Source organism: Cyprinus carpio, chromosome A22 (genome assembly GCF_018340385.1).
Source record: "Cyprinus carpio isolate SPL01 chromosome A22, ASM1834038v1, whole genome shotgun sequence".
Classification (NCBI taxonomy): domain Eukaryota; kingdom Metazoa; phylum Chordata; class Actinopteri; order Cypriniformes; family Cyprinidae; genus Cyprinus; species Cyprinus carpio.
In genome coordinates, this window is record NC_056593.1 from 16,766,763 (window position 1) to 16,778,164 (window position 11,402).

The 11,402-nt window shown below is 38.2% G+C and overlaps 1 long non-coding RNA gene across 1 annotated transcript; it reads right to left on the reverse strand.

The window, feature by feature from the left end:
- Nucleotides 1-8,714: 8,714 nt before the first annotated feature.
- Nucleotides 8,715-9,760, reverse strand: LOC122135044. The gene is made up of 3 exons (XR_006153283.1): nt 9,686-9,760; nt 9,442-9,549; nt 8,715-9,282 (listed from the first exon to the last, which is right to left on the reverse strand). It is a non-coding gene; the product is annotated as an uncharacterized LOC122135044 (long non-coding RNA).
- Between the last annotated feature and the right edge of the window lie 1,642 nt (nt 9,761-11,402).

Sequence of the window (11,402 nt, forward strand, 5' to 3'; positions counted from 1 at the left end):
CACTCTATGCACCGACATTTGTCCTTTCTTTTACATTTTTGTTTGCCGACCCCATTGCCCGACAGATATTACGTGCTTTCTCAAAGTTTAAGTCAACTTCCGACAATAGCCGTCTCTACATCCTGTCATCATTCACTCCACACACAAGTCTGTCACGCAATATTTGCGAAAGCGTGGCCCCATACTCACAATGTTGTGCCAGTTTTTTCAATTCAGCCACATAGTCAGCAACAGTCTCTCCATTCTTCCGTGTGCATGAATTAAACTTAAATCTTTGCACGATATCATTCGGCTTTGGATGTCCTGTACAGTGTGCCCTGTACAGGACATTAATGTGAAAACATTCGGTTAATATTATGTATTTGCCATGTTAGGTAGGTAATTAATGTTAACAAATGAAACATTATTGTAAATTGTAAAGTGTCACCAGAGTGTTAGTTTGCACTGCGTTCCAAATTACTATGCAAGTGATATATCAATAGGATTTCGGTACAATAAAGAGTCAGATTTTTGTTTGTGTTATTGTGTGTTTTTTTCAAATATTTTTAGATAACTGGTATCAATCTCAGACAGATTTGTTTAATAGTATGCCAGACCACCAGACCGGAGCAGACGACCACCAGACTGGAGCAAACAGAGCAAAAGGCCAGCAGAGCGTAGCCGAAGACCACCACGGCTGAGAAGATGGAGCTTTGGCCCACCAGAGCATGTCAGCAGCGGAGCAGAAGGCCACCATGGCTGGGGGGATGGATGGGAGGGACTGGGTGGTGGGGAAGAATGTAACATGGGAGTGTGACAGTGAATTTATGGTCTCAAGGACCGAGGCAGGGAACACAAAACTTAATCAATAGTATCCCTGGTGACCACTGAAAGGGGAGACAGTTCAAAATCAGGCGCACTGACTGAAACTGGACAGGCAGACAGTTCAAAATAAGGCTCATTGGTGGAAAGGGACAGACATGTGGCTCAAAACCAGACTTCTTGACTGAGAAAGGATAGGTAGACAGTTCATTAGTGGTCTCTTTGGAAATGACAGGGGTAACGAGACAGACATGGAGTGTGTTTAAAGGTGGATCATTGGGTTGTGACAAGGGTACTTGAGCCTACAGGGAGCTCAGGTAAGGTTTCTGGGGTCATGACTGGACTGAGGGGGCAGATAACAGGTCCATTGATTGAAACTGGAATGACAGAAACTTCAAACACATTACTTGAAAGTGGACAACCAGATCAAAATCAAGACCATTGATCGGAACTGGACAGACAAATGATTCAACATCATACTTCTTGATTAAAACAGGACAGACAGAGTGTTCAAACATATTACTTGACATCGGACAGACAGATGGCTCAACAGGATTAGCAGACAACTCAAAACAGCATGTATTGGCAGAGATATGGTGAACACACTGTTCAAAACCAAGAGCATTGACTGGAACTGAACTGACAAACAACTCATGGACTGATACTGGGCAGGCAGATAGTACGGCATCAGAATTGTCAGTGGGATTGGGACGGACAGGTGATTTAAACATCAGGCTCATTGAGGGAAATGGGATAGGCAGATAATTCAGAAACAGATTCATGGATTGATCTTGGATGGACTGACAGTTCATAACCTGACTCATTAGCAGCACTTAGACAGACAGTTCACAATCAGCCTCTATGGCTGGTTCAGGACAGGACAAAAGTTCACAGACGGCCTCCATAGCCATGACAGGACAGGCAAAGAGTTAACAGACAGCCTCCTTATCTGTGACAGGACAGACTGAGGGTTCAGAAACGGCCTTCTAAGCCATTACATGACAGACTGAGGGTTCAGAAATGGCCTCCATAGCTGTGACAGGATAGGCAGAGAGTTCACAGATGGCCTCCATAGCCATAACAGGACAGGCAGAGAGTTCACAGATGGCATGGAAACACAGCAGCAATCACCACTACCTCAGGTGGATCTGCAGCGTTAGCTGCCACCTCTGGAAAAATCATAGTGGATGCCACCGCCTCTAGAGTTTCAGAGGTGGTGTATGCAACCCAAAGACTCCATAAAGCGATCCCCATTATGGGAAGCACTACAGACAGGGGAATCAGTTCAGGAACAGGAAGGTTAGAGTGAATGTTTTTATGGATACCAGCTGTGCCGACTGACACCAGTGGTGGATCCTCCATGCTAGATGCAAGCCTGTGACACTGAAGAACTGACCTTGAAAATCTGGGTGTGACAGACATGACGTGACCAGACTCTGGAAGATCAGCTGTGACGTGACGACTCAGGAAGATCAGCTGTGACTTGACTTGACTCTTGGCGGTCAGCTGTGACATGACAACTCAGGAAGATCAGCTGTGACTTGACTGGGTGATCAGCTTTGATGTGACTTGACTCTGGAAGATCAGCTGTGACATTACTTGATTCTGGAAGATCAGCTGTGACTTGACTCTGGGCGATCAACTGTGACTTGACTTGACTCAGGAAGATCAGCTGTGACTTGACTAGACTCTTGGCAGTCAGCTGTGACATGACAACTCAGGAAGATCAGCTTGATTCTGGAAGATCAGCTGTGACTTGACTTGACTCTGGGCGATCAGCTGTGACGTGACTTGACTCTGGAAGATCAGCTGAGACATGACTTGACTCAGGAAGATCAGCTGTGACTTGACTTGACTCTGGGCGATCAACTGTGACTTGACTCTTGGCGATCAGCTGTGACTTGACTTGACTCTTGGCGATCAGCTGTGACGTGACTTGACTCTGGGCGATCAGCTGTGACTTGACTTGACTCTGGGCGATCAGCTGTGACTTGACTTGACTCTGGGCGGTCAGCTGTGACATGACTTGATTCTGGAAGATCAGCTGTGACTTGACTTGACTCTGGGCGATCAGCTGTGACGTGACTTGACTCTGTGTGATCAGTTGTGACTTGACAAGACTCTGGAAGGACTTGACTTGACTCAGGACTGACAGCTGTGACTTGACAGAGCCTTGTTGTGTTGGGGTGTCAGAGGGCAGAATTCAGTAAGGAGACAGCTGTAGGGAAAAAGCTGTTCCCCTGAAGCGGCCTCCCAGAGAGCAGGAGGTTAAACAGTCTATGGTCAGGGTGAGAGGGGTCCTTAAGAATGCTGCGAGCTCGACATAGAAAGCGTTTTCTCTGGATGTCCTCAATAACAGGAAGTGTTGTCCCTGTGATGTGTTGAGTGATTTTCACCAACCTCTGCAGTGCCTTGCGGTCAGCAACTGAGTGGTTCCCATACCAGACTGTGATACAACTGGTCAGAATATTCTCGATCACACACCGGTAAAAGTTCACCAGGATGGAAAGAGTCATAATTTGTATCATGTGTCATTTATGGTGGGTTAGAATGAGAGTGTCTGAATGTGGGTTAACCAGCCATCTGACAAAAGTGTTATAAATCCTAATCTGACTATAATTACCTGGGCATAATTACGTTGCTACACCATATTGTGTCTTTCTGCAGCGGTAAGTGTGCCAGGGGAGCTTTCGCACCACTTGTTACCATAACAAGTTTGCTGTATTTTAGAGTAAATCTGTGGTCACACAGTAATAAAGTCCTAAATCATCAAGAGTGACATTTATTTATGAACAGACAATGATTATTTTGCTCTGGATATTTGTGTTTAAATGTTATAATTTAGTAAATAGCAGCTGAAGTTGTAGAAGAGATTAATATCAGAACCGGAGGGTCTGGTAGTTTCAGTAATAACCAGTTAACCTCCTGTACATCAAAACCACAGTCACATAGTGACTGTAGTCTCATAGTCACATTTTGACCCAAATCTGTTGATCAGTTTGATCTGTTAAAGTCTCTGCTGCTTGACAAAATATGTGCAGATCTGTTGTGAAAACAAAATACACACGTCCATAAAAAACAATTTGGAATGTATTTTGTCATAAAACCAATAAGACAATTTATTAATTTACAAGCAAATTATAATATTCATAATGTACAATAAACTCACAGAGAAGAAGCTGGCATGGCAATCTGGCATTCAGGATGTAAAACACTTAAGTTAAAACACTGCAGTCTTGTTTCTTTCACACAACTTTAAAGATGAAACTTACCTCAGCACTTTCAAAATAACAGGGTGATTTTAACCACAGTCATGAGGAAGTTAAAGGCAGGCTTTGCTCTGACCACATGTGTTTTCTTGTATTTAAAATCAAACATTAACCCATATGTAAGAGCTCTTGTCTTTTATCTTTTAAGTATTAATCTCTAATTTCATACCTTTAATGGTCACACTTTATTTTTAAGGTCCAATTCTCACTAATTAACTATGATTTTGCTTCAGTAAACTCCTAATTTTGACCCTTTTTAATAGTTAGTAAGGCATTTGTTAAGTTTAGATATGGGGACAGAGATTAAGGAAATATATGGTCCTGCAGCAAAAGACATGAATATGTGCCTATGTTAAGTATAAACAGCCAATATGTTAGTAATATGCATGCTAATTAATAGTGATAATTGATCCTTAAAAAAAAGTATTTCCTCTGTATTATAAATATCTGTTTATTGTAGTTTTGGTTCTTGTGGTCAGTTGTTACTATTTATTTCAAAAAATTCCTATGCTACCATGGTTTGGCGTCTACGCGTTGTCTGGAGGCTAATGAAATGTTTGTTTCAGTGGTTTACATTGGCGAGTGGAAATAAGGAATAATAGTGAACAGAATCCGCGCAAATGTGTGAAGCTCAGTAAGTAACCTAGGTTCTAGGTTACCTGGGTGGCCCCCAGGTAGCTATGGCTAGACGATTGGGAGTTCATGTTTCGGCTGGTCCTAGCGCGCTCTTTCGCTGCATGCAAGCTGTTCCTGTAGGTGTTTTCATCAGAGTGAACCAAACCAGTGGAAACAGACCATCTTCCGTCGCGGAAACCATGCTTTCTCGTGATAGTTACACAAACAATGTGCTGTGGCGGAAATAGCATAGATTTTCAGGGCGCGACCCTAAGACCCATATAGCTTTGTTATGCAAGTCTGCATACTCAAATACTCCTTTCGAGGCACGTTCTTTGCGGGTTGTATGCTTGCCTATGATCGATCCATATTTCTATCGCTGGTCGTGTTGTTAGATGACACAATATGTATAAAAATATTGTATGCACCGACAGAAAGAAAAATTGGCTGTGTAAAGCTTTACAAACAGTTGCTGTGGTCCTCGGGAATTCCATGGTGTATCCAGGTAAACATGGAAATCAAATTTAACACCTGTAAAAGTAATTAGATTATATATCAATTGCCATATACAGTATGTAATACACGAGGGCTACAGTCACCAATCATTATTGCAATGGTTGTTCTCAGGAAGAACCTGCGAAAAATTCAATTTCAAGCACCCCACAGCTTGAAAAGAATCACATTTTATAAATCACATTGTCCATGTCTCAGTATGTATAGACACGATGTACAGCAGCCAATGACAGTATTGCAACTAAACGATCTTTATACAAGGGATTTTAGGGAGTTAATCATTCAAGCATGACTAAGCGCCTTTTGAAGTCCCATTTTTTAATCTATGTTATGTCTGGATCAGTTAGTGTTCACAGAGTTGGGTAACATCTTATTCCATTTTTAGATCTTAAGATATAGGATCTTACTATGTTATATGAGTTGAAGGATTTACTGGCAAGAATGACTAGATCAGGTAAAAAAAAAACAAAAATAATATAACATTTATGAAGACGTCTTGTTACCTTTGGATTATTTGGTAATTTTTGGAGTGCTGCAGTGTAATTTGTAGCCATATTACAGTGTAACATCAGTTGTAGCTCTTCACAAAACCTGAAAACAACAAATCAATCAAAACATTACTGAAATTACCACATTGTTACCAGTCTAACAAACAACGAACGTTGTAAGATGGTTATGTGGTTTGTGTCGGATCTAGAGTCTTGTCTTCTTGTATTTAGTTACAGTGAAACAATGAACATACTCACAGTAAAATCACAGACACAAACCTATTCATTGCACCGATCAGAAGCACAGACATGGAGGGACAGATAATGATGATTGTCCAGGTTCTCCATTGGTGTGGTCTTCCTTTTGTCTGATTCTGTCTGATGCCTCCTGTGCCTGAGAAATCTTGTACAATACGGTTTGGTGTATCAGTCTTTATTCAATGTCAGAATAGCTTTGAGCAGAAACCAAAGACCCTTTAAAAATGTTAGTATATAATGAAATGTGATAGTCTATTTATATAATGGAACTTGTATCACATAAGAGTTGAGGGGGAGATCCAATCTCGATAATGAGAAATCAACAAAAACAATCACCAGTGGATGTAGTGGGTGTAATTTTCCTGCGTTTTTGCGTTGAGATTTTACCGTGGGTTCACTAGTGTTTTTCACCACATAATAAACGCCTAATTCATCAGCTGGTGATGGACCTATTTTCTGATGAATAAGAACATCTACTGTTAGTTTTCACTGTAGTATTTGTGTGTGAAGTTGCTGTTTTCATATTTAGCTCCTTCATATGTGCTCCTGGTTAAGTGCCGTAACAGGCAGCTCTGGAGGAATCCCCTGGTGGTAAATTAGTTTTGTCATCCACGTATATATCCTTTATACCAGTCCACACGCTTACTTAATAACATTGGCCTCCTATAAGTTACTGCTGTGTTTGGTTAGACTCTACGTGTGACCTTGGACCCAATCTATCACAACAGACATCTGTGAGAGAAATAAAGCCCTCTATGGAAGATAATTTATATTTCAACAATAAATAAATAACACCCAACAACTTTCATCAAATGTGTGTATGTGACTATAAACTCACAGATCTGAAGCTGGATATGATCTCATCGTCTCTTTCTGATCCAGGTTGATCACATATTCTTATATTGTATCATTGCAACATTTCTCTTTACTCCGGGAGCGGACACATATGAAACTCGCAAGCACCAGAGAAGAGGACGCAGAGCTGGGCTCTCTGATAGCAGCTTCCGCCATCTTCAGCCTTTAAACCTGAATTCACATAAAATTCACTTGATTGATTTATACAAAAAAAAAAAAACTTCTATACCATATCTGAACATTGTGTCCTGCCTTTTGGTTGAGGGATGCCATTTTTCATATCTAAACAAAACCATGCTATTATTTGGCATCTCCAAACACATTCATTTGTCCTTCCTGGTCTTAGCTCCTTTTTCCTTCTAGGAGAGTGGACTTGTATTTATATATATATATATATATATATATATATTATATAGATATATATTTTGTTTTTTTTTATTATTTTATTTTTTTAATGACTAATGTCCCAACTCTTTTTGGTTGAAACTAAGGATTAAACCTTGATAAAAGTCTCTAAATCCATTTTATATATGCTTGATATAACAAATAGACAGAAAACCCATCATGAGTTGTATTCTTCTAAGACCCGTGTCAAACGGCCCTTGTGTTGTGAGCTGGTGCTGTTGCTGTAAATTTTGGGTGCATCATGAGGTCACACAGTGATAAGTCCTACATCATCACTATAGACATTGTTTATGGACAGACAATGTTTAACTTTGCTCTGAATATTTAAGTTTAAATGTTTTTATTGTAGTAAAATTTAGCTGAAGTTGTATATTTAAAAGTAATATCAGAACCGAAGAATCTGGTAGTTTCAGTAATAACTAGTTAGCCTCCTGTACATAAAGATCAAAGTTTATGACCTAAATCTGTTAGTTGATCTGTTAAATTCTCTGCTGCTTGACAAAATATGAACAGAACTGTGAAACAAAACACACACACACACACATACAAAACAATTTCGAATGTAATTGTGTCATAATACAATGTCAAATGATTAATTTACAAAGCACATTACAATATTCATAATGTACAATAAAGTCACAGAGAAGAAGCTGCATGGCCTTCAGGATGTTAAAACACTAAAATTAAAACACTGCAGTCTTGTTTCTTTCACACAACTTTAAAGATGAAACTTTACCTCAGTGCTTTCAAAATAACAGGGTGATTTTAACCACAGTCATGAGGAAGTTAAAGGCAGGTTTGCTCTGACCACGTGTGTTTTCTTGTATTTAAAATCTAACATTAACCCGTATATAAGAGCTCTTGTCTTTTATCTTTTAAGTATTAATCTCTAATTTCATGCCTTTAATGGTCACACTTTATTTTTAAGGTCCAATTCTCACTAAATAATTATGACTTTTGCTTCAATAAAGTCCTAATTTGACGCTTATTAATAGTTAGTAAGGCATTTGTTAAGTTTAGATATGGGGCAGAGATTAAGGAATCTAAAATATGCTCCTGCAGCAAAAGACATGAATATGTGCTTTATAAGTATAAACAGCCAATATGTTAGAAATATGCATGCTAGTTAATAGTGAGAATTGATCCTTAAAATAAAGTGTTTCCCCTGTATTATAAATATGTTTATTGTAGTTTTTGTTCTTTGTGCTCAGTGTTATTCTGTTTTATGGAAATGAATAAGATGAACAGAATAAAATGTGTGAAACTCAGTAGTCAAAAATAGGTCAAGGTGTACATTTGTTCATAGTGTATGGGTGTTGCATGTTCACTTGGGTATAGTTTAAACCACCACGCTGCATGCCAAGTGTGTAAGGTGTTGTTCATCAAGTGACCAAACCAGTGGAACATTTTATTTGCATGAAACCATGCTGTGTGTAAACCACAAACAAGAGCTGTGCAGATGTTAGATGTTACAATATGTATAAAAATATTTCTATGCAAGCCAAAAAAGAACCTCTTGAGAGCTTTTATTGATGTTTGTGTCCTTGATTTCCAGTGGTATGACAAATAATAAAACATAAAACTGTAAAACAACAGAAAATTTCATTGGCTGTAAAGGACAACAGTGCTCTGCTCTCGGCAATGCATGGTGTTACCAGGATACATGAAAAAATCTATTTCAGCACACTGAAAGAGAAAGACATTATATATCAGTGGCCATATACAGTATGTAAGACACGATGTACAGTCAGCCAATCATTATTGCAAATAAATTCTCACAAGGGATGAAGGGGGTTATTTTTCAAGCATGACAGGATTGAATCACATTTTAAAATATTGTCTGTCTCAGTCAAGTGTTTCACAGAGTCGTGTAACATCTTACATTTTTCAGATCATTCAGATAATGAATCTTGATCATGTTATTTGAGGTTGAAAGGATTTACTGCAATAATCACTAGGTCAGGTAAAAATAATATAACATTTATTTGAGACGTATTTTACATTTGGATTATTTGAGTTTTGAGCTGCAGTGTGATTTTTAGATCTTCCAGGAACATCAGTGTAGCTCTTCACCAAACCTGAAACAACAATCAATCAAACATTACTGAATTCACACATTATAACAGTCTAAACAAACAAAGAACGTGTAATATGGTTATGTTTGTGTAGATCTAGAATCTTGTCTTGTAGTTAGTTCAGTGAAACCTGGACATACTCGCAGTAAAATCAGTTCAAACCTATTAATGCAACGATCAGAAGCACATTCAGCAGGACAGATGTGATGATGGTCAGGTTTCTCCATGGTGTCTCCTGTTGTGATTCTGTCTGATTCCTGTGGACTGAGTCTGTAAATGGTTTCTAATTCTATTAATCTCTGTTTAAGTCTTTAACAACTTTATAAACATATACAGTATATTCAACATGGAAATTCATCATATTTAAAATGAGAAAAAGTAAAATTGAAATGAGAAAATGACTCACCAGTGATGTAGATTCTGGTGCCGTTGCTGAATTTTCGTGGTTCACTAGTTTTGACACAATAATAAACTCCTAATTTCATCAGCGGTGATATTTCTGATGAACACGACGACTGTTTAGTTTTTCACTGAATATTTGTGTGTGAAGAGCTGTTTTTCATATTGTGCTTCTTCATATGTGCTACTGTAAGTGCGTAAGATGAACTCCGGAGGATCCGGTGATTTCTGTTTGTACCAGTAAATCTCCTCTATATCAAGATCACAGCTTATAATCACATCAGCTCCTAAAGTTACTGCTGTGTTTGTTAGACTCTCTGTGACTTGAGACCACATCAACAGATCTGTGAGAGAAAGAAAACATGTATTAAGATAATAATCGATAAAATAATAAATAAATAACACAACTTATTTAAATGTGATGTGATAAACTCACAGATCTGAAGCTGGATGATCTTCATCGTCTGATCCAGGTGAATATCTTCTATACTGTGATCATTCAAACATCTCTTACTGTGAGCGGAAACACTATGAAACCTCAAGCACACAGAGAAGAGGAAGTCAGAGCTGGGCTCCTTTAATAGCACTTAAGAGATATTAAGTCATGTATTCTTTGTGTGGAAAAAAAGACAGGAAGTAAAAAAAAAAAAAAAAAATATATATATCGTATATAGATATATATATATATATATATATATATATATATATATATATATATATAATATATAATATCATATATATAAGTGAGACGAAGCAGGAGAACTGGCTTGCTTCTGTGAAATTCAGATGAAAAGTTTCCGTTCACATACGCTGTGGGAAAACTTTCTACACAATATCTGAACATTGTGTCCTGCCTTTTGTTGAGGGAATGCCATTTTCAATATCATAAACCACCATGCTATTATTGCATCTCCAAAACACATTAATTTCGTCTGGTTTAGCTCCTTTTCCTTCTATGAACATGGTAATATAACAGAGCCTCCAACAACACAGTGATTTGAACTGGGTCCTGAAGAGACACTGGAACAAGAGTAACACCCTTAGAAAGCACAGACAGTCATGTCAATAGTTTACCAAATCAAGTATGTCCTTACGTCTCCTTTACCAACTACAGAGGTAAACTCCTCATGTGTGTTTGCAAAGCCTTCTTTATATCGTAACGGGTTCACAAAACAGTCCTCACTACAATGTGCCACACTTTTGAGAACAGACAGTAATGATTAAAGATAAAAAGACAAACACTACAAATCCTTCAGAAGAAAATTCCTCCAGAGCCACAGGTGCTAAACACAGCCATGGGGGGAACAACAAAGATCTGTCCACATTAATATGAAAGCTGGGGCGGTACCTTTTCAAAAATATACTTTTGTAACTTTTAGGTACTAATATGAGCACTATTGGTCCTTGATCACAATAATTCATTCCATTGACACATTTGTATTGCTATTCATATCTCTACCACATGATGCCACTGCAAACTTTTATAGAAATTTTAATCAAGAAAGTGGCATTTACCTGAAATATGTTCAGGACAGCATTTAGTGAAACATCAATCAATGTCTTATTTATTTGTTTTTCTTTTTAATATTTACTTATTTGTATTTTCTTATCTTTCATGTTCACGTATTTATAAATATATTTATGTATGCATTCCTTTATTTATTTATCCATGGTTTATTTATTGTAATGTTTGTGGAACAAATCAACGTGTGTATTCAAACAGC